The 26,767-nt window shown below is 43.8% G+C and overlaps 1 pseudogene; it reads right to left on the reverse strand.

The window, feature by feature from the left end:
- Nucleotides 1–10,232: 10,232 nt before the first annotated feature.
- On the reverse strand, nucleotides 10,233–26,276 carry LOC112425220 (E3 ubiquitin-protein ligase RBX1 pseudogene; annotated as a pseudogene).
- Nucleotides 26,277–26,767: the final 491 nt, after the last annotated feature.

A 26,767-nucleotide genomic window follows, 5' to 3' on the forward strand; every position in this document is an offset into this window, starting at 1 on the left:
GGACGTCTCTGTGTGGCTGGAGCCCCTGACCACTGAGCCTGGCCCAGGTCCTCACAGATGCTCCATTTGAGCACGTGGGCATAGAGTGGGGAGGCTTGTTTTGCAGACTGGACCAGCAAGGAGGCAAAGGTTGGCTTCTAGAGGGCTCAGTGGCTGGCTCAGCCCCCAGGGAATCTGCTGGTTTGTCACTGGGCCCTGCACTACACTACCCAACCCCTGGGGTGTCAGAGGCAGGCTGCGGGCCCTGCTCTTCTTCCTGTGTGCTGATCCCCTTCTAGTGGTCTACATCAGTGTTCCAACTGCTGCTGCTTCTTCCACTTGTGAGATGGACAGGTGATATCATGAAGCCAAGAAGCAGGACCGCTAGCCCCAGCAGCGGCATTGGTGATGGCAGGGGCAGGGATTTTTAACTTCTGTGCACCTGGGTTTTCTCATCTGTAAAAAATAGAGATGACAATTTCTGCTTTACCCACTGTATTTACGTCAAACATGCAATAAAACTGTGTGTTAATGTGTTACAGAAATGAGGAGGCGCTATGAAAGCGTGCTCTAGAGACCAAGCCTGGATGGAACTCAGGCTTTTCAGCGGTGAAATGGGAAAAGTCTTTTTGTTATTTAATTCTTTGATGATGGAATAGGATAATCTGTGTGATGGCAGCTAATATATTGAAGGTGCTTCAGCAATATCAATATAATAATTGAAAAGGAGTATTGCATCTCCAAGGTAATGTTTTGGCTTGTAAAATTTTAACTATTATATATGTATAAGAAAAAAAGCAGCAAATAGAGATTTAAGCAAAAATAAAATATTATCCACAGATAATCTGTAATTAACATTTTGTTGTAGCTCTTTTCAGATTTTTTCATATATATGACTATATATAATTTTTTTTTTACAAAAATTGGATCAACAAATATTTTCATATCATTTTTAATACTTGCCCAGAATTCTCTTTCTTATTGAATATTTAGGTTGCTAAAAAAATTTTTAAATGATAATATGGATAAGAACCTGCTTGTAGCTAGAACTCTGTAATTGAAAATCAACCAGGTGAAATAATAAACTAGAAGTAGAGTAGCCCAGACAAGATGGCGAAACCCCATTTCTCCAAAAAATACGAAAAAATTAGCTGAGCATGGTGGTGCATGCCTGTGGTCTTAGCTGCTTGGGAGGCTGAGGTGGGAGGATTGCTTGAGTCCAGGAGGTTAAGGTTGCAGTGAGCTGAGATCGTGCCACTACACTTCGGCCTGGGTGACAAAGCCAGACCTTGTCTCAAAAAAAAAAAAAAAAAAAGAAGTAGTAGTAGAAATGTTAGGTCAAATGATGTGCATTTTTTCAAGTTGTGATAAAATGCACATAACAAAAAAATTACCATCTTAACCATTTTTAAGTGCACAGGTCAGTGGCATTAACTATGAATACATTCACATTGTTGCACTATCCTTAGTTGCATGTTGCACCACTCCACCATTTCTTCACAGAGGAGAGCTTGCTTGCTTCTAGAATGCGTGTCAAATGCCTGGCACTTTGCCAAGGTTTCACATCTTTTTGCATCTTGGAAAGCGGAGATTCTGTCCCCATTAAACACTAACTTCCCATTCCCTCTCCCCCACAGCCTCTGGCAACCACCATCCTAATTTTTGTCTCTATAAATTTGACTCTTCTAGATACCTCATATAAGTGGAATCATATAGTATTTGTTTTTCTGTGACTTACTTCACTTAGCATAATTTCTTCAAGTTTAATCCATGTTGTAGCATGGGTCAGAATTCTCCTTTTTAAGGCTGCGTACTATTCCATCTACCTTTTGGCTGTTGTGAATAGTGTTACTATGACCATGGATATATAGATATCTCCTTGAGACCCTGCTTTCTATTGTTTTCATACATATCCAGAAGCGAAATTGCTGCATCATCTGGTAATTGTGTGTTTAATTTTTTGAGGGACTGCCATACTGTTTTCCACAGCAGCGGGACCATTTCACATTCCCACCAACAGTGCATGAGGGCTCCAGTTTCTCCCCATCATCGCCAGCACTTGTTACTCTCTCTTTTTTTTTTTTTTTTTTGGATAGCAGCCATCCTAATGACTATGAAGTGTGATGTGCATATTTTTAAGGCTTTGAAATCAATTGCTGAACTGTATAGTAGAAAGGTAATACTTGGCACTTTTACCAACAATGGATAGAGCACTGTTTCCACCATCCTTGTGAATGCAGAGGACCCCTGCCAGTTTTTTGATGAGTATTTGAAAGAGGAAGCATGCACGTGGTGTGGTAAACCCAGAGGACTGTGCCTACCTGCCTAAGAGGAAGACCTGGGCTTTCTCTGGCTGACACCACCAGCTGACTGACCCGCTCAAGTTTAAAAATCCTGAGTTTAGACCAACTCTGAAGCTCAGCTTCACGCATTACCTGATGTCACCGATATAAAAAGAGAAGATATAAAGAAATCGCATGTCTACATACAATTGGAAGCAAATATTTAATGCAACCAAATGTTTTACAAGAGGTGAGAGAAACTCCTGTAAGGACCAGAGAAATAAGCTGAGCACTCCCAGGAAACAAACCTGTGTCTCAAAATTTGGTGTTAGCCTTTGATGGGAAAGAAAAGGAATCAGTTACTGCTTTTCCTTTGTTTCATTTCTGTTTTTTTTGAGATGGCGTCTCACTCTGTCACCCAGGCTGGAGTGCAGTGGTGTGATCTTGGCTCACTGCAATGTCTGCTTCCCAGGTTCAAGTTATTCTCCAACCTCAGCCTCCTGAGTAGCTGGGATTACAGGCACACACCACCATGCCTAGCTAATTTTTGTATTTTTAGTAGAGATGAGGTTTCACCATGTTGGCCAGGCTGGTCTTGAACTCCTGACCTCAGGTGATCCACCCACCTCGACCTCCCAAAGTGCTGGGATTACAGGCATGAGCCACGGTGCCTGGCCCTTTGTTTCATTTTCAAATTCGAGTTGTGATTGTAGGGCTCTGATTCCCCAAACCTCTTAAACCTTCACAACTTAAAACCAAGTGTCCATCTCATGTGCTCCTCCTCCCCCAGCAGCCAGAGCCTCCCTCCCTCCTGGCCACACTCTGTGGTGTAACCCTCTGAGCATGGTTTTCCCTGTCAGTGGGGCAAGCCCTGGAGGCAGGGTCTGTGTCTTGCTCTCCTGGAATGGCCTGAATCTCCTCAAGTCCTAGCCCAAAACGTGATTCGCAATCTTGGCTAATTAGCATTAGGTAATCCTAATGCTTCTAGAATGTTCTTCACATGCCTGGCACTTTGCTAACTCCCACCTAAGTTATCCCATTCCATCCTTTCAGCCAGTTTATCAGGTGAGCACTACTATTCCCCCTATTTTATAGATGAGGACACTGAAGCACAGAGAGGGTAAGAAACCTGCTCGGTGACACACAGTTGGTAAGGGGGAACTGGGTTTGAATTCACACCTTCGGGCCCTAGTGTCAGTGTTCTGAACCTACACCCAGCAGTGCCTCTGACATGATGAACGGATGAGATGTTCAGTGAGGAGGGAGAGCAGGCACCGAAAGGCTATATCGACTATAACCCAGTAATAGCAGCCTTGCTAAGTAGCAGTCGGCCTAGAAATCAGTTGCATTCGAAGACTCCTAATTGTTTGGGCTTTTCTGGGTGATGTTAACCTTCTTGGTAAAACTGAACCCTGAGTTTTTTGGCCTGGTTGCCATTCCCTGGCAGGTGCCATGTGTTTACACCTTTGTGCCTTTTCACATGCCTCGGCTTCTCCTTGGAAATCCTGTTCTTATGACCCTTTCCTTCTGCAACTGAAACTTGCTACTTGTCATTCTAGGCTTAGCTCCAATTTCGCCAATTCTGTGGCTCCATTCTTAGCCTTCGCATCCCTTCTCCTCTCCTTGGTCTCTCAGGCATGTCTCCTACCTCAGTTAAAATTCTTCCCACTAGTCTCAAGTGTAAATTAGTTCGACCATTATGGAAGACAGTGTGGCGATTCCTCAAGGATCTAGAACCAGAAATACCATTTGACCCAGCCATCCCATTACTGGGTATATACCCAAAGGATTATAAATCATGCTGCTATAAAGACACATGCACACGTATGTTTATTGCAGCACTATTCACAATAGCAAAGAGCTGGAACCAACCCAAATGCCCATCCGTGACAGACTGGATAAAGTCTACCCTCTTCCAGAAAGTGTGTGAATAACCCACCCCTTATTTAGCATATAATTAAGAGTGGGTACAAATAGAGCCAGCCAGCAACCCACAAGTGCTACTCTGGGCCCCTCTGCCTGTGGGATAGCCCTGCTCTGCCAGTGAAGCAGCCATCTTGCTGTTCACGATGCTCTATAAACTTGCTTTCTTTCACTGTTGGCTTGCTCCTGAATTCTTTCCTGAATGAAGCCAAGAACCAACCCAGGCTGAGCCCCCGTTTTGGGGTTTGCCTGCATCACCTGCAGTGGAGATGGTTGTTTACCAAAATCATTTCTCCCTTCTCTCTGGACACACAGCTAGACTACATTTCCCATCCAACATGGCAGGTGGGCGTGGCCTGATGACTGGATTGTCCAACAGAACACAGAAAGTGTAGACAAGAGAACAGCAGAAAGTGACGCCTGCAGCCACTGAGCTGTGCTCCCAATCTCCTTCTTTTCTGAGTGCTGGGGGTGCATGTCACAGCGAGGCCCAAGGGCTGTGATGGAGGCATAGGATGGAAGGCGGCTGGTCCCTGAATTACTTCTAGGAAAGGCACCATCGGCTGAGCAGGAACCCCTGCCTGGGATAGTTGCAAGAACAAGAAGTCAGCTCCTTTTGTGCCAGCACCAGTAGGCATGTTGAGGTCCAGCCCTGCAGTTGGTGATGTGGTAACAGAAATGAGCTTTGTGCTTCCATTCCAGGGGCAACTGCAGGCAGTCGAGGCCCCCATCTGCGGGTGGTCTCTGCAGGCAGGAGTTTCTGGTGAGGGCCCCACAGAAACCGGAATCTCTTCCCTGCTGCTTATTCAAATTCTGCTCGGTTGTCCCTTCTTGGCCAGGCAGGTAATCCTGCTTGTGGCCACACTCCTCTTCCTGGGGCCTCAGCTTGACCTTCTGCTCCTGAGTAGTTCATTGTGATGCTCTTTGCTCTGGCTGTGGAGTGCTACGTGCCAGCCAGCCTGAGGGCGACCTGTACCACCTCGGCCAAACCCTTTACCCCACCGAGACATTCCTCCCTCATCTGCAGCAAGAGTCCCTACCTCGTAGGGCAGTGTCGAGGATTTCCCGAGATGGTCAGGACTTAGAACCCTGTAAGCACAAGAGCTGTTCTTGGTGGCATTCTGATCACACCCACAGATAGGGCCTCAGGTAGGCCTCAGTGTCCTCCTGGTTGGCCACGTGTTACAGATGTCCCCATGCACCTGATGTGTCCGCAGCAGAAGGACCTTCAGGAGGAGGTAATGATGGGATGAGACGAGGCTCAAAGGAGGACGTGGCCGCACGGAGATGTTTTGGGAATATGGGGCAGATCACCACCTGTGATTCTTGTGGTAGTGGAGGAATGGTGGCGGCTGTCACTGTGATGCCCACTTTAGAGGCAGGAAACTGAGATTCAGAGAGGGGGAGTCCAGGCCCCACAGCACAGAGCCAGGAAACGGCAGGCAGAAGGGCCTTTGGGTTTTAACCCAGCTCGCCCCGACTGCCTGCTTCTTCACTCAGTCATCACGGAACATCTCTGTGCATCTTCCCTGCTGTTGTGGGGGCCTGTTTCAGGCAGCTGCCCAGAGGCAGGACATGCACTGTGACCCTGGAAGACTGTTCCAGACAGGCCAGCCCAGGCAGAGACAAAACAGGGACCTGCTCCTCATTGGTGTCACGACCAAATGCAGGGGATTTGCTAAGGGAGGAGCAGCCATGAATTTGGAGGCGGCTTCGTGCTCTGCTGCTCCTTCTTGCTAATCCCTTGCAAATCCAATCAGAGTTGTTTCCCTCCATGAAATCAACTGGACACAGCACATCCTGGCCGGGCCTCTGCCAGCGTGAAGTGGATCTTTCTTCTGTTTAAAGAACCGGGTTTCAAAAGTTCTTAATAAAACGTTTATATATATCATGCAGGGTGCAAATAAATATTTTAATATAATTGGAAGAATGCAGAGAATTGTAAAAAGTTATGGAAGTTTTACTTCTGATTGGCCAAGACTCAATAAACTCCGGTTTGACGTACTGTAATTTATAGGCGTGCAAAGCCAACGCTCTGGCATCGGAGAGGCTGTTAACATTGTAATGATGTTTAAACGCTGACAAATGAACTGCTTGGGCGGCACCTTCAGCACTGAGAAAGGAACTGTTGGGGTTGGAGGACTTGCCTGTCCCCAGCTTTCTCCCTTCCCCCCGTGCTGGTGGAGCAGGTTAAAGGGTGGGAAGACCGTGCATCGGGGCGACTGCTCCCCATCGGGTGAGGGGAGGGCACAAAGGGGACCCATGGCTTCTTTTTCACTGTTGTCCCTAATTATGGTCTTTCTCATTAAAATAACAAGGACCATGTCTGCTAGAAACACTGGCACATGTTTTTACTTTTCTGGGCCGATGGAAACCACATGTAGAATCCATTCCTTCCTTTTTTCCCTCCAAAATGCAAATGGAAGAGCTGGTCCAGGGGGTCCCCTGTTGCCCAGCCCTGAACAGAGGCTTGGGGAAGCCCCCTACTCCCACGCCAAGACGTGACTCGCGCTTCTCCAGGCACTTTGCGCCAGCCCTACCAGGGAGCACGGCCCCCGCACACATGGCCCCGCTCCCCACGTCTCCCTCTGCTTGCTGGCACTGTGCACTCCCATGGCGGGCATAACCCAGGCAGAGCTGAGTGGTTATTTATAAACTTTCCTGAATGCCAAAGCGCTAGGAACAATCCATTCCCCCGTTCGCAGGAACATACTTTCAGCATAACTCATCACTTTGAAGATGGGTCCAAACTTTTGTTCACATTTATTGACAGGAAGTTGTTTTTCAAAGCTCAAGTCAGCAGCAGGCCCCGGGCCAAGAGGCTCCGCCACCTTCTCAAGCTGGCGCAGCTCTGAGGGCCCATAAATTGTGTTAGCCTCCCACCCACCTCTCTCTCTCCCTTTTTCCGCTAGAATTTGCCCAGAGGTTGAACATTACTTTTTCCCTTTGTAAAGTTTCTTGCTTCTTAAACTTTTTCTTTCTTTCCTTTTTCTTTTCTTTTTCTTTCTTTCTTTTTTTTTTTTTTATAAGAGAAAATCACCTATTGGAAGTGCTAAGAGGTTCTCTTCCTCTCTGAAATTCTACCCTTTCATGGTGCTCTTGAACTTCCTCTTTCCCGCATAAGCCACTCTGGGCGCTCCTCACTGCATGAACTTTCTCCGCCAAGGGTCCTCCTTCTCATCCCCCTACTTGAGCCTTGAAGCAAGAATGTCCTCCCGGCTCTAAGAGCTCTGCCTCTCCCCGGACCTCTCTCCCCTCAACTGGGAATCAGGAATTCTAGGGCAGGTTGTCCCAAGGCCACCAGGCAGGAGGACTCAGTGACGTGGGGTCTCCTGTGGTTTCTTAGCTCTCTCCTCACCCCACACATTTGCCCTTTGGGACCGACCTGGGTGTCCATGACTTATACATCTAATCTTCCCCCAACATCCCACTAATGTTCCCAAATTGTCCTGCCCCCAGTGGGCCCCCTCCATTCCCCTTTAAATAGACTCTCCTCCCTGCAGCCCTGAGCGCCTCCAGTTACCCCAGCCAGGGACCTGGGGGTCACCCCAGACCTCTCCCAGATTCCTGCTCCTGGTTGGGCACCGAACCCTATGTTTCTGGACCAAATTCCTCTTCCTACCCCCTCACCACGCCTAGTTTCGGGCCCTGCTCTATTTTCGGGGTCACTCCCAGACCTCGGCAGGCCGACTCCTCTGTGTCTCAGATGGCTTTTCTGTAAATCGGGGCAATGTCAGTGCTCACCCCACTGTGTGGTGACAAGCATTTCATGGGCTCATGTTTGCGAAGCAGGCAGGACGGCTCTGGGCATCTTAAGTGCCACAGGTTGTTCTCCTGTTGCCGCTTTTCTTGAGTCTCTGGGTCACCCTCTCACTCTGAGTCTGTCCATTCCTTACACAGCCACTGAGAGGACCTTGAAACAATGCATAGCACATTCTACCATGGCTGTGCTTGAACCCCGTGCCCGCCTCACTTCCCCGTGGGATTCCCCCATCCCTGGCTCTGCCTGTCTGCCTCCTGTGCCCCGCTGTGTCCAGGGGCTCTGCCCTTTGGAGTTGGCCTTGTTCCTTGCCGTTTCTTCCCTGGTCATTCCCGTCATTCCCTCCCTATCGTTCCCTGTGAGCCCCTCTGGAAGGTGTTCCTGACCCTCCACTGTCCCCTCTACCCTGTCCTGGCTCAGAGGCCCCTGCCTACCCCCACACAGGCATGCCATGTCCTCTGCCATGAAAGCTGCAATTCTTTCTCCTGGTCTCTGTGTTTGCCTGTGTTTGGAGACAGGGTCTGTGCCTCAGGTATCTCTGGGCCCATGGTGCCCAACACAGATTATGGCCATAGTAAATAAATGCTCATCTAAAACGTGTGAATGACAAAGACCAGGAGACAGACCATGGCGCATGTGTGAGTTAGGAACTCCCCATGACGTCACCTGTTTGTCTAATTTTATCTAGTGATGGGTCAATCCATTTTTTGGTTTTTAACCTTGATAAGAGCCCAAACACCAAAATGAACTGTCTGTCCTGATAGGATTTGAAACTTTTCAAACCCAGGAAGCATTGGAAGCTCACACTTTTAGTGGAACCAGGGAGGAGAAGGGAGAGAGGGACATGACGGAAAAAGGTGAATGGGTCCACTTTGTCTTGGAGGAAATAGGAAATGCAGCAGCCCGTGGGGGAGCCTCAGGGACCCAGGTGTGGAAGAGAGGGCATGAGGCTTGGATCTGCAGGGGGTGCTGCCCCGTCTGGGTCTGCCCCATGTGGATCTGCCTGGGAGTCCTGAAGTCCTTGCTGCTGGAGAAAAGGGGTTATTCAGGAGCTGGTGGCCTTGGAGAAGTGAGGCCAGATTGCAGGCACTAGGCACGGCCAGAGCTGGGAGGGCTTAGCCCTTCCTGAGGCTTTGTGCCTTTGTTTTCAAATACAAGCAATAAGACTCTGGGCTGTTCAGAGCCCTCACAGGAGCCCCTCAGATTGGGAAAGGAGGAGCTGCCGGAGGCCACGGATACTAACCCAAGCTAGTTGATGCCTAACTGCCCACCTGCATTTCAGTTTGTTTGTGTGGGAAGTGATGGCTGGACCGGATGGTCTCTGGCGCCTTGTGGGGGTGCCTGGCCAGCTGCAAGGCAGGGCTCCAGGCCCGCAGAGCCTGCGGATGTCCCCACCAATGCTGTAGCGATGGGCTGCCATGGATGCTGAGGCAGCACCCGCGATGAGAGCCTGGGGTTCGGCCTTCTTGGGGTAGCCTGGCATCTGCCAGCCCTGAGTGGCGAGAACGTGCAGTGGGCTGGCCCTGTACCCCACTACTCTTCTGTCCCCGCTGTCCCCCACCTGCCTCCTGCTGGGGGTCTTGAGTCTCAGCAGGGGGGCTGACGGCCTCCGCAGGACCCCCTCCTGCGCCCTCACACCGGGGGCTTCTCTGCTCCTCTTTTCCTGGTGCGCAGCGTCCTGCTCTCTGGTCCCTTTCATCGCGTTGGGGGGTGTTCCCTCCACATTCTCAGGTGGAAGTGTTTAAGGCCAGTCCCACAGCCACCCCTCTGGATCTCCCCCACCCCAGTGCGGTGCCCCCTGCAAATGGGGTCCACATGTACAGCAAAGCAGGATGAGACAGGCCCCGCCTGCCAAGAATGTGGCGCAGCCTCCCCGGCGAGGGACGTTGAAGGGAGCAATGCGCGCAGGACAACGTCCTCCTCTGCCTGGAGTCCGTGGAGGAGACCTCCTTGGAGTGGGAGGCTCCGCAGGCCACCAGATGCCGGGGAGGGCGCTGGGAAGCCGGGAGGAGGTGGTAGGATGTGGGTGGGGTGGGGGCTCCCTGCTGGGGCGTCCGGTCCTGTCCCGGGGGCTGCGGGAGTGGTCCCACCATGGCCCAAATAGAGGTGTCACCCAGGCCTTGCTGGGGAACATGGAACTCGGGGTCCCTGGGATACCACAGAAGGTACACGTTTCCCTGGGTCCATCGGCAGGCGTGGGCACCACCTTTTTCTTTTTTTCTTTTTCTTTTTTTTTTAGACTCCAACTGGACTTTATTTGACACAATACAATATGGCTACAGAACAGCAAACTGAAAAAACAAAGCAGAAGAAACATGGATCCATCTAATCTGTCATTAGGTAACAGCAGGGAAAGTCATTAAATGAATAACAAAACAATTAAGCTTGATGGAAGAAGTCTTTTCCTAGTGCCCATACTGTTGGAATTCCCACTCTCTGTTGTCCAATGGACACACCTGTCCTGTTTTGAGCCAGCGAGAGATGCAGTGGAATGAAAAGCTTGATTACAGACTCCCCATGTGACCGTACATTCTTCTGAAGTAGCGGATGCCTGGTTAGCTTGACATTCTATGCAAAGATCCATAATGTGGTTCCTGCAGATGGCACAGTTATCAACCACAATATCCCAGGCCCAGAGGGCTATTGCATTCCACTTTTTCACTTCAAAGCGCTTCTTGTCCGCGCCGCTGTTGGTGCCGCTCGGGGTATCCACATCCCTCGCTGCCGGCACCGCCTTTTTCTTCCTCTCGCCTTCTGCCTGGCTTTCTCTTGAGATGACTTTAGAAATGTACACCCTTGAGAGCGCTGTATGGTCACTTCCCTTTGAGCCTCATGATGACCTCAGAGAATGAACGCTCCCCCCACGCTGGAGGCTCGAGTGGTTAAAGCGGTCCCTGGGTGGCGATGCCAGGTGGGCCTGGCACCTGCCTGGTCCCCTGCGTGGTTCCTCATTTACTTCCCCCTCCTCAGTGCCATGTCCATCTCACAGACCGTTTTCTTTCTTTCTTTTTTTTTTTTTTTTTAATTGGTAGTTCCAGATTTGGGGGCAGGAGGCGGTGATTTGGGTGTGAAAATCCGCTGAGCTGGGATTGAACATGATGGGGCTGGAGACTCTCAAATGGGACAGTGGCTCATCCTAGCTTAGGCCCCAGGACAGAGCCCAGCTCACACCTGCCCCCAGCACCCAGCACCGTGCCCCACTCCGGGTAGCATAGCACCCCCAGCACTTACCCCATGGAGGGTGGGAAGACAGGTGAATTAGTGTACAAAGGAATAAGGAGGAGTCCCGTTCAGTGGAGAGCAGGCTGTGTACTGCCCCGCCCTGGAGAAGGGCTGCACAGGCGTGTTCTGGCCACTCCATGCTACAATCTCGGGGCTGCCTGCCCATTCCTAACGTGTTATACTCAGACTCACTGCTCTTGCATCGTGCCCTAACCTCCAAGGAAAACCAGGCAGCAACCACAGTGCCGGTTCTATGGACCCTCCTGGATCAGGCCCACGCGGTTCCTGCCCCTCAGGCTGCAGATCTGTGGTTCTATCCCCAGCTCACCTGTCCCTGCCCGTCCGTGGTCTGACTTCTGCTTCTGGGCTTCTGCTCCTCCCTCAGGCCTTGCCCTGCGAGCCGCTTTGCTCTGGTTGGTCTCTGAGAGGAACCCCTGCCCCTGGTCCAGTGTGGAACGAGGAGGCTGGCAGCCAGCGCTTTCCTGCGGCTCGCTTCCTGTCTGTGGGCTGACAGGAAGTTCTTCATGGGGAAAGCCAGGAAGCCAAGACTCACATAGCAAAGCCTCCGTTTGCAAGGCGGTGTTAGCCCTTCCTCCTTGAGGGGCAATTTCAGTCAGTGCATCACTCCAAGTGGGTTTGGTAACACTGAGTTTATGGTACAATGAAAATCACTCTTGCCAAGAGAACAAATGCAGATGAAAGGCAGGGTGAGTCACACGGGCTCTCCATGTCCCTGGCAGCAGCAAGACACGTCTTGCTGCACCCCTAGCAGCCTTTGACACAGGAGCCAGCCACAGACAGTGCTGGACTCCAGCACGTTGCTCCAGTTTCTCCAGGCCGCACCTTCTAGGACCCACTTTCCGATGCCTGGACATCTCATTGCTCTTTTCTGGTTTACTTCCAAGCTCTGGGGAATCTACCCTTGGCTAGCATCACTCAGAAATTGCACAACTACCATTTTAAGAGCTGTTTAATTTAACTTTTAATGTTGCTTAAGCTCCTATAGGTAGTGTCTGGGACAGTGTAGCAGCAGGAGAGCAAATTCTGGCACCTACCCTTGTAAGAATTTATGAACAGTGTTTTCTGCTAAAAATAGTAAAGTTCTAGTTCTGCTGACTGCATAACATTGAGCAGGGCAAGCAGCTTGCTTAATCTCCTCAGTCTCATTTTTCTTTTTTTCATTTGTAAGAGTTGGACACTCAGCTTTCATAAGATAAGTGGCATGAAAATGTTCTTTGAGCTGTAAAAATATTGGCTGATTTACAAATGATTGTTTTGACCAAGGTATTGGAAAGAACTTTTGCTAGAAGACAGTGAGTGCTTCCACAGGCACTAACCTCTCTGGTGTTTTGAAAATGCTCCAAAGGGCAAATTCTAGCAGTGTGAAAGATTTGAGAGACTGCTACCTCACTAGTTGTTCTATTTCCTCATTATTATTTTTGGCATCTCAGATGACCGCTGACAGGCATAAAGAGATTATTTCTCCCATATACCCATCCCTTTTTCAGGAATTAAAACTATAGAGAAGCTCAGTGGCAAGACTGGGGCACAGGAGCCAGGGAATGGGATGAGAAATGTTCCTTGCAATACCAGAGGCCCTTTCCCAAAGTCACACATTTTCATGAATAAACTAGGGATGAGTTAAGCTGGATATTAGCGTTGGATTTATAATGTATGAAATAGTTTATTGTAAATGTTTATTTTAAACCTCAGTTTTCAGCAGTCTGATGAACCAGATACCCTGAGAAACATCTTGATATAAAAATGTCTAGGGATGTTGGCTAAAATACAGCAAGTATAATAAACATTGCTCATGAAAAGATAAGGGAAATCCCTTGTAGAGGCCCAAACCAAAGAGGGAACAGAAGCCAGAAATATAAGATAACTGATACTAGGGCTATGCTGGGGGAAGGCATGGGATGGCAAAGGTGGGAGTTGAGGTTACCTTGTATGTCTTTTTAACTAATAAATTTTTGGATTTTAATGGCCATGCAGAAATAGGAAATGAATCTTTGAGCCCATAAGAGGCTGGAAATTAGAACTGAGATTCCTATACAAGAGTTTTCCCCTGCCCATGAAGAATTACACTTCCAGTGAAAAGGTGGACCAGAAGAACAATCCAGCCATTGGCACAGGGAAATAACAGAAAGCCTGTCAACCTTGGCCTGATTCTGAGTAGGAGAAAATGGTTGCCTTTGAGAATTTGTATGTAGTGGCTGTCCTCAGGTGTATTTGGGGTGTGAATTTATACTATCTGAGTGGCATGGAGCCCCCAATCTGAGCAATTTAGATAAAATTAACCCTGGAGCACCTGGCAGGAGAAAGCACAAAATCTCTGTGGATGTACACAAATAATTCCTACAGAAAAACTGCAATGAAGATGAGCTCACAATCCAAAAGTGCCAATCCAAGGGAGAAAAATAAACTCTGAGCAAGTTCAAAGATATAACAAACAGTGGGATTAAATTCCTAAGAGCTTCAGGCAACAATATTATCAAAATAAAGATTGTGAAATAGAATTAAAGACACAATGGAAAATTTAAAAAAAGAGAAAACAGCAAGCTGCCACCAAGGGAAGACAAAAGACAGGGAAGATTTGAAAAGAACAAAAGGAAATGTATAGGAATAAAAAATATAGTGATTGAAATGTAACTAAATCTTTAATGATTAGGTTAAAAAGCAAATTAGACATAACTAAAAGGAGAATTTGTTAAGTGGAAAATCACTGTGAGCACATGGAAATGAAGAGAGAGAAAATTTGGAAGCAAGATTAATAGATATGGAGAATAGGACAAGAAGGTCTAATAGAAGCACAATAGGAGTTAAAGATGGAGAGAAAGGAGAGAATGAGAGTGAGCCAATATTGAAAGAGATGGTGACCGAGAATTTTCAAAATTGAGAACAGTTCTGAGTTCTCAGATTCAAGGAAAGTGTAGTCCTAAATATTAGGATAGATAAAAGGAAATGCATCCCTGGATAGATTAGAGTAGGCTATGTAAGAATGCAAAGTACAAAGATAATACCTTAACAGTAGCCAGAAATATAAGATGACCTATGAAGGAATGACAATTAATTTGGCTGCCACTTGTCAATGATGACCAAAGGACAGTGGAATTATATCTTCAAAGTGTTGAGAGAAAATATAATTTTCTACCTAACTAAACTGTCATACAAGAATTAGGGAGAAAGGACGAAAAACAAAGCACTAAGGAATTTATAACTAACAGAGTCCCACCTAAATAACTTCCAGGAATGCACTTTATCAAGGAGAAAACTGAATCTAGAATGAAGAAATGAACTGAAAGCAGAATGGTGAGCGAATAAATTAGTACACATATGGATAAATCGGAACAGGATTGACAATGGATGACAACAATAATAGTAATGACATTTCACATGTATAAAAACATGTAGGACATGAAATACTGGATTAAGTATCATGTAAGTTGGGAGGAGAATGACCCAAGTCCCCTAATTATATGTAAGGTGGGAGGATAATAATCTAGAATTCCAAAATCATTAAATGATCCCGTGAACAATTGAGTTAACTTGAGATCTTGGAATGCTGAGTACACATGTTGAAATTTTAGTCATGACTGCTGGGAGTTGTGGGGCGTGGTAAAAGTAGAATTTGCAGTTTTCAAAACAGTAAAGGAAAAATGAAAAAAGAAACTCTCTAATCCTATTGAACAAGGCAGCAAATGTTTTCTGTAAATGACCAGATAGTACATATTTTTGACTTTGTGTGCCATATCATCTCTATTGTATCTATTCAACTCTGCTATTGTAGTGCAAAACCAACCATAGAGAAAATTTAAACAAATGAGCATGGTGGTGCACTCCAACTTAATTTATAAAAACAGCAAATGAACTGGATTTGGCCTGAAGGGTATAATTTGCCAATCCCTGCTATAGAAGATAGGAAAAGAAGTAAAAGCTAGAAAGATGGAAAGCACAAATTAATATGGTAGAAACAATTCCAAATGGGTTAGTAACTACAAGAAATGTAAACAAATTGAGTTTGCTGAATAAAACCAGAGACTGATAGATTAAATAAAGAAAAAAATGACTTTATGGTTTTAACAAGACCAATTCTTCAGCAATATGGAAAACAGAAAGGTGTAAAGTAAAAGTGGGGAAATAGATGTGCCAGACAAAGATCGATGAAAAGAAAGGTTATTAACTGCATTAAAACACAAAAAAGGTCTTAAAGTAAAAAAACATTAGTCATGTCTAAAAGGATTATTATAAAATGGCAAAAAAACCGGAATTCACTAGGAGAAATTTATAAACTTATATACCCCTAAAAATATGGCCTCAAAATACATAAAGCAAAATTTGATGGAATTACAAGGAGAGATTTATAAGTCTACCCTTACAGTGTAACAAAGTAAGTGTATGGATTTTTAAAATACAAATTAAGAATTTATATCTAATGACACATAGAATGTTATGCCTAAAAATTAATAATGCATATTATTTTCAAGTACACATGCAACAGTTATAATAATCACATATTAGGTCATAAAATACAATTCAACAAATATTAACAAAATGGGATCATGCAGGCCATGTTCTCTCTCCACTATATATTGTTGAAGTCAAAAAATTGAATGAAGTTACACATTTGGATGTTTTAAAGCATATTTATAAATAAGTCATGATCCAAAGAAGAAATCATAATAAAAATAAGACTATATTATGAGCTGAATGATAATAAAAATGCCATACATCCACACTTGTGGAATGCTGTTACAGTAGTACTTAGAACAAAATTTATAGCCCTAAATGCATTCATTAGAAAAGAAAAAAGACTGGATACTATTAATCTAATAGAAATTAAAAGAACATGGGATAGGAGGTAGAACTAGCTTGCAGTTCCAGCTCAGATGGACAGAGCAGGGTGTGGAGACTCGGATCATCAACTTTTGCTCCAAAACGACTATGGCAGGAATATACCAGGAAAGCCAAGAGAGTCCACATACCCTCTGATGGAATTGGATTGCTCCTGTGGGATCTGGGAGACAGCCCACATACTGTGAGTGTCCAAGCTGTGACAGTGGAAAAGTGGGATTACCTGCCCCTGAACACACACCCTCACTGGGGAACCGAAGGTCTAGATCAGGGGAGAAGGATTTGACCTTACCTGGAGCCGAGTCAACTTGGAGAGCCAAGTGAAATACAGGGGTAGAGGAAGCAGTGGGAAAAGCCCTCTGGGCTCTCTGGGGTCCCCAGGGAAGCCATTTCTTACTTTTCTCACAGGTGTCCTTGGGGAGGCTGCCAGAGGAACTGGGAAAAGACCACAGGGAGAAGGAAACCTCAGGCTGAACTTTGTAACAATTCCAACCAAATGTGAAGTCTCCTGGCCAGAACTCAGGGGAGGGCATGAATCCATGTGCAGATGCGACAGGTGGGGAGGTGTGAAAATCCTACTTGCTTTCTCATCTGGGAAGTTGGTAGCCTGGGGCAATGCAATTTTTCAGCCCTGCTGCTCACTGCCTGGAAACAAACTCAGTGCTGTTGGGAGTGGGGCACGGTGGCAGTGAGATTGGCCTTTTGGGTTGTGTGGGAGCTGGGTGAGGCCTGTAACTGCCAGCTATCCCTCACTTCCCTGCCAACTTTGATGACACAGCAGAGGCAGCCATAATCCTCCTGGGAACATAACTCCATTGACCTGAGAACAACACCCCTAACCCCGCAGCAGCAGCAGCAAGCTCTGCCCAAGGAGAGTCTGAACTTAGACACATCTAACCTTGCCTCAACCCGATGGTCCTTCTCTACCCACCCTGGTAGCTGAAGACAAAGGGCATATTATTCTCTCAGGACTTCTAGGGCCCCACCCACAGCCTAATTCCTCCCTGTACTACCACAGCTGATGCTCTCTTGAAAGTGCTACCTCCTGGCAAGAGGCCAACCAGCACAAAAATAGTGCATTAAATAACTAAAACTAAGGACCCTCAGAGAGTCCATTTCACTCCCCTGCCACCTCCACCAGAGCAGGTGCTGGTATTCATGGTTGAGAGACCTGAAGATGGTTCACACTGTCTGAGCAGACAACCCCCAGTACCAGCCTGGAGCCTGGTAGCCCTGCTGGGTGACTTAGATCCAGAAGAGAAATAGCAATAACTACAGTTTGGCTCTCAGGAAGCCACATCCCTAGGAAAAAGGGGAGAGTATTGCATCATGGGAACACCCCGTGGGACAAAAGAATCTGAACAGCAGCTTTGAGCTCCAGATCTTCTCTGTGACATAGCCTACCCACATGAGAAGGAACCAGAAAAAAACAATTCTGGTAATGTGACAAAACAAGATTCTTTAACACCCCCCAAAAAAATCACACTAGCTCACCAGCAATAGATCCAAACCAAGAAGAAATTCCTGATTTACCTGAAAAAGAATTCTGAAGGTTGATTATTAAGCTAATCAAGGAGGCACCAGAGAAAGGTGAAGTCCAATTTAAGGACTTAAAAAAAAAGAGATACAAGATATGAGGGGAGAAATCTCCAGTGAAATAGATAGCATAAATACAAAAAAAATCACAACTTCAGGAAATAAAGGACACACTTAGAGAAATACAAAATGTACTGAAAAGTCTCATCAGTAGAATCAAAGGAGCAGAAGAAAGAACTTCAGAGCTCAAAGACAAGGTTTTCAAATTAACCCAATCCAACAAAGACAAAGAAAAAAGAATTTAAAAAATGAGCAAAGCCTCCAAGAAGTTTGGGATTATGGTAAACAATAAAACAAGAATAATTGGTGTGTTCCTGAAGAAGAAGTAAATCTAGAAGTCTGGAAAACATATTGGGGGAATAATCGAGAAAAACATCCCTGACCTTGCTAGAGACCTAGACATCCAAACACAAGAAGTTCAAAGAACACCTGGGAAATTTATTGCAAAAAGATCATTGCCCAGGCACATTGCCATTAGGTTATCTAAAATCAAGATGAGGAGAGAATCTTAAGAGCTGTGAGATAACCTATTAAAAAAAAAACTATCAGATGAACAGCAGATTTCTCAGCAGAAACACTACAAGCTAGAAGGGATTGGGGCCCTATTTTCAGCCTCTTTAAACAAAACAATTATCAGCCAAGAATTTTGTATCTGGTGAAATTAAGCTTCATAAATGAAGGAAAGATACAGTCTTTTTCAGACAAACAAATGCTGAGAGAATTTGCCATGACTAAGCCAGCACTACAAGAACTGCTAAAAGAAGCTCTGAATCTTGAAACAAATCCTGGAAACACATCAAAACAGGACCTTTTAAAAGTATAACTTTCACATGACCTATAAAACAGAAGTATAATAAAATAACCCCAAGGTATACAGGCAAGAAATAACACAATGAATGGCATAGTACCTCGCATCTCAGTACTAATATTGAATGTAAATGGCCTAAATGCTCCACTTAAAAGATACAGAATTGCAGAATAAATAAGAATTCACCAAGCAAGTATCTGCTGCCTTCAAGAGACTTACCTAACACATAAGGACTCATATAAACTTAAGGTAAAGGGGTGGAAAAAGACATTCCATGCAAATGCACACCAAAGTGAGCAAGAATAGCTATTCTTGTATTGGCAAAACAAACTTTAAAGGAACAGTAGTTAAAAAAGACAAAAAGGGATATTATATAATGATAAAAGTCCTTGTCCAATAGGAAAATATCACAATCCTAAATATATATGCACCTAACACTGGAGCTCCCAAATTTATAAAACAATTACTACTTGACCCAAAAAATCAGATAGACAGCATCATGATAATAATAGTGGGGGACTTCAATACTCCACTGACAGCACTAGAGAGTTCATCAAGACAGAAAGTCAACAAAGAAACAGTGGATTTAAACTATACCTTGGAACAAATGGACTTAACAGATATTTACAGAACATTCTACTCAACAACTGCAAAATGTACATTCTATTCATCAGCACATGGAACTTTCTCCAAGACAGACCACATAATAGGCCACAAAACAAGTCTTAATATATTTAAGGAAACTGAAATTATATCAAGTACTCTCTCAGACCACAGTGGAATAAAACTGGAAATCTACTCCAAAGGAACCTTCAAAACCATGCAAATACCTGGAAATTAAGTAACCTGCTCCTGAATGATCACTGGGTCAACAATGAAATCAAGATGGAAATTAAAAAATTATTTGAGCTGAATAATAGTGACACAACCTATCAAAACTTCTTGGACACAGCAAAGATGATACTAAGAGGAAAGTTGATAGCCTTAAATGCCTTCATTAAAGAGTCTGAAAGAGCACAAATAAACAATTTAAGGTCACACCTCAAGGAACTAGAGGAACAAGAACAAACCAAACTTAAACTGAGCAGAAGAAAGGAAATAATCAAGATCAGAGCATAACTAAATGAAATTGAAACAAACAGAAAACAATACAAAAGATAAATGAAACAAAAAGCTGGTTCTTTGAAAAGATAAATACAATTGATAGACCATTAGCAAGATTAACTAAGAAAAGAAGAGAGTAGATCCAAATAAGCTCAATTAGAAATGAAATGGTCAAGGCTCCTATGAACACCTTTATACACATAAACTGGAAAGCCTAGAGGAGATGAATAAATTCCTGGAAAGATACAACCCTCCTGGCTTAAATGAGGAAGAATTAGAAACCCTGAACGGACCAATAACAAGCAGTGAGATTGAAATGGTAATAAAAAAATTACCAACCAAAAAAAGTCCAGGACCAGACAGATTCACCCCTGAATTCTACCAGACATGCAAAGAACAATTGGTACCAATCCTATTGACACTATTCCATAAGATAGAGAAAAAGGGAATCCTTCTTAAATCATTCTATGAAGCTAGTATTGCCCTAATACCCAAACCAGGAAAGGACATAATAGAAAAAGAAAATTACAGACCAATATCCCTGATGAACATAGATGCAAAATCCTTAACAAAATACTAGCTAACCAAATTCAACAGCATAACAAAAAGATAATCCACTATGATCAAGTGGATTTCATACCAGGGAGGCAGGGATGGTTTAACATATGCAAGTCAATAAATGTAATACACCACATAAACAAAATTAAAAACAAAAATTACATGATTATCTCAGTAGACGGAGAAAAAGCACTTGACAAAATCCAGCATTTCTTTATGTTTAAAACCCTCAGAAAAATCAGCATACAAGGGACAAACTTCAACGTAATAAGAGGCATCCATGACAAACCCACAGCCAACATAATACTGACTGGGGACAAGTTGAAAGTGTTCCCTCTGAGAACTGGAAAAAGACAAGGATGCCCACACTCACCACTTCTACTCAACATGGTACTGTAAGTCCTAGCCAGAGCAATCAGACAAGAGAAAGAAATAAAGGGCATCCAAATTGGTAAGGAGGAAGTCAAACTGTTGCTGTTTGCTGATGATATGACCATATATCTAGAACACCCTAAAGTCTCCACCACAAAGCTCCTAGAACTGATAAATGAATTCAACAACGTTTCAGGATACAAAATTAATGTATACAAATCAGGAGCTCTGCTATACACCAATAGTGACCAAGCTGAGAATGAAATCAAGAACTCAACCCCTCTTACAATAGCTGTAAAAAAATACTTAGGAATATACCTTACTAAGGAGGTGAAAGACTCCTACAAGGAAAACTACAAAACACTGCTGGAAGAAATCATAGATGACACAAACAAATGGAAACACATCCAATGCTTATGGATGGGTAGAATCAATATTGTGAAAATGACCATACTGCCAAAAGCAATCTATAAATTTAATGCAATTTCCATCAAAATACCACCATCATTCTTCACACAACTAGAAATAAAACAATCCTAAAGTTCATATGGAACCAAAAAAAAAAAAAAAAAAAAAAAAAAAGCCTGCATAACCAAGCAATACTAAGCAAAAAAAAACAAATCTGGAGGCATCACATTACCTGATTTCAAACTATACTATAAGGCTATAGTCACCAAGACAGCATGGTACTAGTATTAAAAATAGACACATAGACCAATGGAACAAAATAGAGAAGCCAGAAATAAACCCAAATACTTATAGCCAACTGATCTTCAAAAAAGCAAACATAAAGTGGGTAAAGGACACTCTTCAACAAATGGTGCTGGGATAATTGGCGAGCCACACGTAGAAGAATGAAACTGGATCCTCATATTTCACTTTATAAAAAAATTAACTCAAAGTGGATTAAGAACTTAAATTTAAGACCTGAAACTATAACAATTCTAGAAGATAACACCAGAAAACCCTTCTAGACATTACCTTAGGCAAAGATTTTATGAGCAAGAACCCAAAAGCAAACACAACAAAAAGATAAATAGGTGGGACTTAATTAAACTAAAAAGCTTTTTCACTGCAAAAGGAACAGTCAGAAGAGTAAACAAACAACCCACAGAGTGGGAGAAAGTCTTTCCAATCTGTACATCCAACAAAGGACTAATATCCAGAATCTACAAGAAATGCAAACAAATTAGCAAGAAAAAAAAACAAACCCATCAAAAATTGGGCTAAGGACATGGACAGACAATTCTCCAAAGAAGATGTACAAATGGCCAACAAACATATGAAAAAATGCTCAACATCACTAATGATCAGGGAAATGCAAATCATAACCACAGTGTGATACCACCTTACTCCCACAAGAATGGTCATAATAAAAAAAAATAGATGTTGATGTGGATGCAGTGAAAAGGAAACACTTCTACACTGCTGGTGGTAATGTAAACTAGTACAACCATTATAGAAAACAGTGTGGAGATTTCTTAAAGTACGAAAAGTAGAACTACCATTTGATCCAGCAACCCTACTACTGGGTATCTACCCAGAGGAAAACAAACCATTATACAAAAAAGATACTTGCACATGCATGTTTATAGCAGCACAATTTGCAATTGTAAAAATATGGAAACAGCCCAAATGCCCCTTAATCAACAGGTGGATAAAGAAACTGTGATATATATATATATGTGTGTGTGTGTGTGTATATATATGTATATATGTGTGTATATATATACACACACACACAATGGAATATTACTCAGCCATAAAAAGGAATGGATTAATGGCATTCATAGCAACCTGGATGGGATTGGGGATGATTATTCTAAGTGAAGTAACTCAGGAATGGAAAACCAAACATTGTATGTTCTCACTCGTCAGTGGGAGCTAAGCTATGGGGTTGCAAAGGCATAAGAATGATACAATGGACTTTGGAGACTTGGGGGGAAAGGGTGGGCAGGGGGTGAGGTATGAAAAGCTACAAATTGGATTCAGTGTACACTGCTTGGGTGATGGGTGCACCAAAATCTCACAAATCACCACTAAAGAACTTATATAACTGAATACCACCTGTTCCCCCAAAACCTATGGAAATAAAAAATAAAAAATAAGAAAGAACAAATTAAAAAGAAAACGTGGTAAACTCTAAAAATGGGAAGGAATGAAATAGGTATGAACAGAAATTAGAGAAATGTAAAACTAAGATACATGGAGAAGACCCATGCAACCAAGAGCTGATTCTGGAAAAGATTAGCAGTACAGACAATTTTCTGGCTACATTTCTCAATGACGAGAGAGGTAGGTAGTGAATAAACAAATACAAAGACAGGAATTATAAACAACTAAGACATAGGCGAGTTTTTAAAAAAGATGCTACTTGTGGATAATCATGAAAATGTATAACAAAATTGCCAATTTCCTAGAAAAATACAAATGACCAAAACTGACTTAAGAGGAAGTAGAAAACCTGCGTACACTCATTAACAAAATTGAATCAAATAGTTAAAAACCTACTGACAAAATTACTTCTGGGCCCAGAGAGCTTAGAGATAGGTTCTATCAAATATTCAAGGAATAGATAATCTCAATTTATATAATCTGTTCCAGAGAATAGGCAAAGAAAATATTTGGTGCTTCAATTGATATGTGTGTATACCTTGATGCCAAAATCAGACCAACCGTAAAATGAGAAGATACAATTACTGGTAAAAGGCACTCAAGAAAGTAAATGCAAAAGACTTAAATTATTAACCAATGGAGTCCAGCAATGTATCTATAGAAAATAAATCATGATAAAGTTATCAGTCACTTATCAAAATCAAATTCTGTAGCCTTTCATAAAAAGCCCAATTTCAGTGGTACAATTCACCACAATGCCGTGCTCATTCACTACCAGAACAATTGTCACTTGGTTCAGTTCAGCCTCACAGCTAGGTGACAAAAGGGAAAAACATCAGCAATTTGCCCTAAGTACACATTCACCAGATTGAACAAGTCAAGGATCCCTTAGGGTCAAGAAGGCAGCGTAAGAGCCTCACAGCCTGTGGTGTTCTTAGGTACACATTCATCCTAGCCTTCTGGTCTGTCCTTGGTCCAGCTCCCGCCTGTGCTCACCTGAACGTGTAAAGATCCCACCTGAACACACCTGAGTTCTTAAACTTCAGCCTTACACAAACTTCAGGTCATGTCAGGCTTCTGCTCTTGGTTTCCTGTTTCTATCTTCATCAAAAAAATTATTATTGTTTTTTTCTGCTACAGAATTAATGTTCATTTTGTTCATTGAAAAAATATTGGAACATAAGGAAAAGAAAACCTCCCCTTGATCTTATCACAGAGAGACAACCACTAGTAACATATACTTACATATACCCATGTGTAACATATAATATTATAAAATATATTCTATGTTTATTCTCCATGTAGTATAATATATAATATCATGTGTTCTGTTTATTTTTTCTGTTAAGGTAGAAAATATTTTTGCAGGCCAGGTGCGGTGGCTCGTGCCTGTAATCCCAGCACTTTGGGAGGCCGAGGTGGGCGGATCACAAGGTCAGGAGATCAAGACCATCCTGGCTAACACAGTGAAACCCTGTCTCTACTAAAAATACAAAAAATTAGCTGGGCATGGTGGCATGTGCCTGTAGTCCCAGCTACTCAGGAGGCTGAGGTAGGAGAATTGCTTGAACCTGGGAGGCGAAGGTTGCGGTGAGCCCAGATTGCACCACTGCACTCCAGCCTGGGTGACAGAGCGAGACTCTGTCTCAAAAAAAAAAAAAAAAAAATCTATCTATCTATCTATCTATCTATCTATCTATCTATCTATCTATCTATATGCATATCTAGAACTGTATATATACTATATGTTTATACAAATTTAGAATTTTGCAACATAGTTTTTCGATATTTTTCTGAGTAAATAATATAATATGAATATTTCTTCAAGAAACCCTGCCCCCGCCAGCTCCAGTGCTGGGCCCAAGATTCCGTTGTATCATATTGTGATTGTATCCTTCACTCATCCCACCAGGCTGGGGCAGGCACTTTGTTATCCTGTAGCTTCAAAGCTTTGTAGCCTAAGACTCAGGATCCCTATTCTTGAGTCTGATGTCTGGCACTTCCAGGTCCCCATCCTGCCAGAATACCAGATTCCTGTGCAGAGACCTACACACCTGCTGCTCACCTAAATCTCTGGAGTTTTCTCCAGTGAATGGTGCTCCTGCAGGATTGGTGTGTGTGCTGTCTGTTCATGCGTCCTGGTTTGCATGACACCAGATGGATCTACCTAGCTTCTGCCCCCACTTCTTCACAATTGCTGCTCAAATGTCCATCTCATCACAGTGGTCCTACCTGACCACCTGATGTGCAATATCTGATGCAAAATGATGAAAAAGTATTTTCCCCAGCCTCTGTACTGGTGATCTCTATCAGCCTTATTCTACTCAAATTTTACACGTACTTATCAAAACCTCTCATGAGCTTTATCTATGTCTCTGTGTTTCTATGTATTCAATTGTATCTCTGAATCTGACAATGTACCTTTTTATCTTGGTGTCTATCCATCTATCTGTGCATCTATCCATATCCATCTGCATCCAGCCCACCTATCCATCCACCCATTCACTCATCTACCCACACATCCATTCACCTACCCATGCCTCTATCCACATCCACCCCACCCATCCATCCACCCATTCATGCATCTACCCACACATCCATTCACCCATTCAGACATCTACTCACACATCCATCCACTTATCCACCCATTCACTCATCTACACACACATCTGTTCACCTATCCATCCATCCATATCCATCTGCCTCTACCTCCACTCATCCATTTACCCATCCACCCAACCACCCACACAGCCATCTACCCATTCACCCATCTACCCACACATCCATCCATGTATTTATCCATCTATACATATCCATCCACCCACCCACCCACCCATCCACCCATTCACTCATCTACCCCCACATCCACTCACCTATCCATCCATCTATCCATATCCATTCACTTCCACCCCGCTCATCTATTCACTCATCCACTCAACCACCCACATGTCCATTTACCCATTCATGCATCTACCCACACCCATCCATGTATTAATCCATCTATCCATATCCATTCACATCCACCCACCCACTCACCCACCCACACATTCACCCATCCACTTATTTACCCACCCTTTATCTACCTATCCATGCATTTGTCCTTATCCATCTACATCCACCCCCACCCATCCACCCATTCACTCATCAACTGACCAGTTCATCCATGTATCTATCCTTATCCATCCACATCTATCCACTCACCCACCCATTCACCCATCCACTTATTTACCCATTCTTCATCTACCTATCCATACATTTGTCCTTATCCATCCACATCCACCCACCCACCCATCTACCCATTCATACATCTACCCACACACCCATCCATGTATTTATCCATCTATACATATTTATCCACATTTACCCACCCACTCACTCAACCATCCATCCAACCACTCATCCATCAATCCACCAACCCACCCATCCACCCACCCACCTCTCCATCACCCATCCTCTCATTCACTCATCTACCCACCCATCCATCTACCCATTCATCAATTCACTCATCTACTCACCTATCCATATCTGTCCATCTAGCCATATCCATCCACATACACCCATCCACCAACTCATCCACCCTTTCACCTATCCATTCATTTACTCACCCATCTATTCACCTATCCATGCATTTATCCATTCACATCTACCCACCCATCCGTCCACCCATCCATCCACTCATTCACTCATCTACTCACCCACCCATCGACCTATCCCTCCATCTATTCATATCCATTCACATCTACCTACCCACCCCCCATCTACCCAGCTACCCATTCATTCATCTACCCCCATCCAGTCACTTATCCATGCATCTGTCTCACTACTGTTGTATTCTAACACTTAGTACAGTGCTTGACATATATTTGGCCAATATTTGTTATAGACAAATAAATACTAAGCTTATCTTTCTTATTTTCTGTTACCTAAAACAAAGTTCTTAGTGTCAATGTGATTTTAACATCCAAACAAATATGGGCACTGAGGTCACATGGTATTACCTGGTCAGAATGTACCTATCCTTGTGGCCTAGGATATGCTTTCACTCTAATATTTATAGCGTATCTTCCAGAGGAACAACACGCAAAACATATTGTGAGTAGGGTTATAAATTTGCTCATATAAGACACTAATGTGCAAACAAAATGTGGTTTATTTGTTCAGTAATGATTCCTTCACCACTACACTTGCTTTTCT

This window comes from Macaca nemestrina, chromosome 11 (assembly GCF_043159975.1).
Source record: "Macaca nemestrina isolate mMacNem1 chromosome 11, mMacNem.hap1, whole genome shotgun sequence".
Classification (NCBI taxonomy): Eukaryota; Metazoa; Chordata; class Mammalia; order Primates; family Cercopithecidae; genus Macaca; species Macaca nemestrina.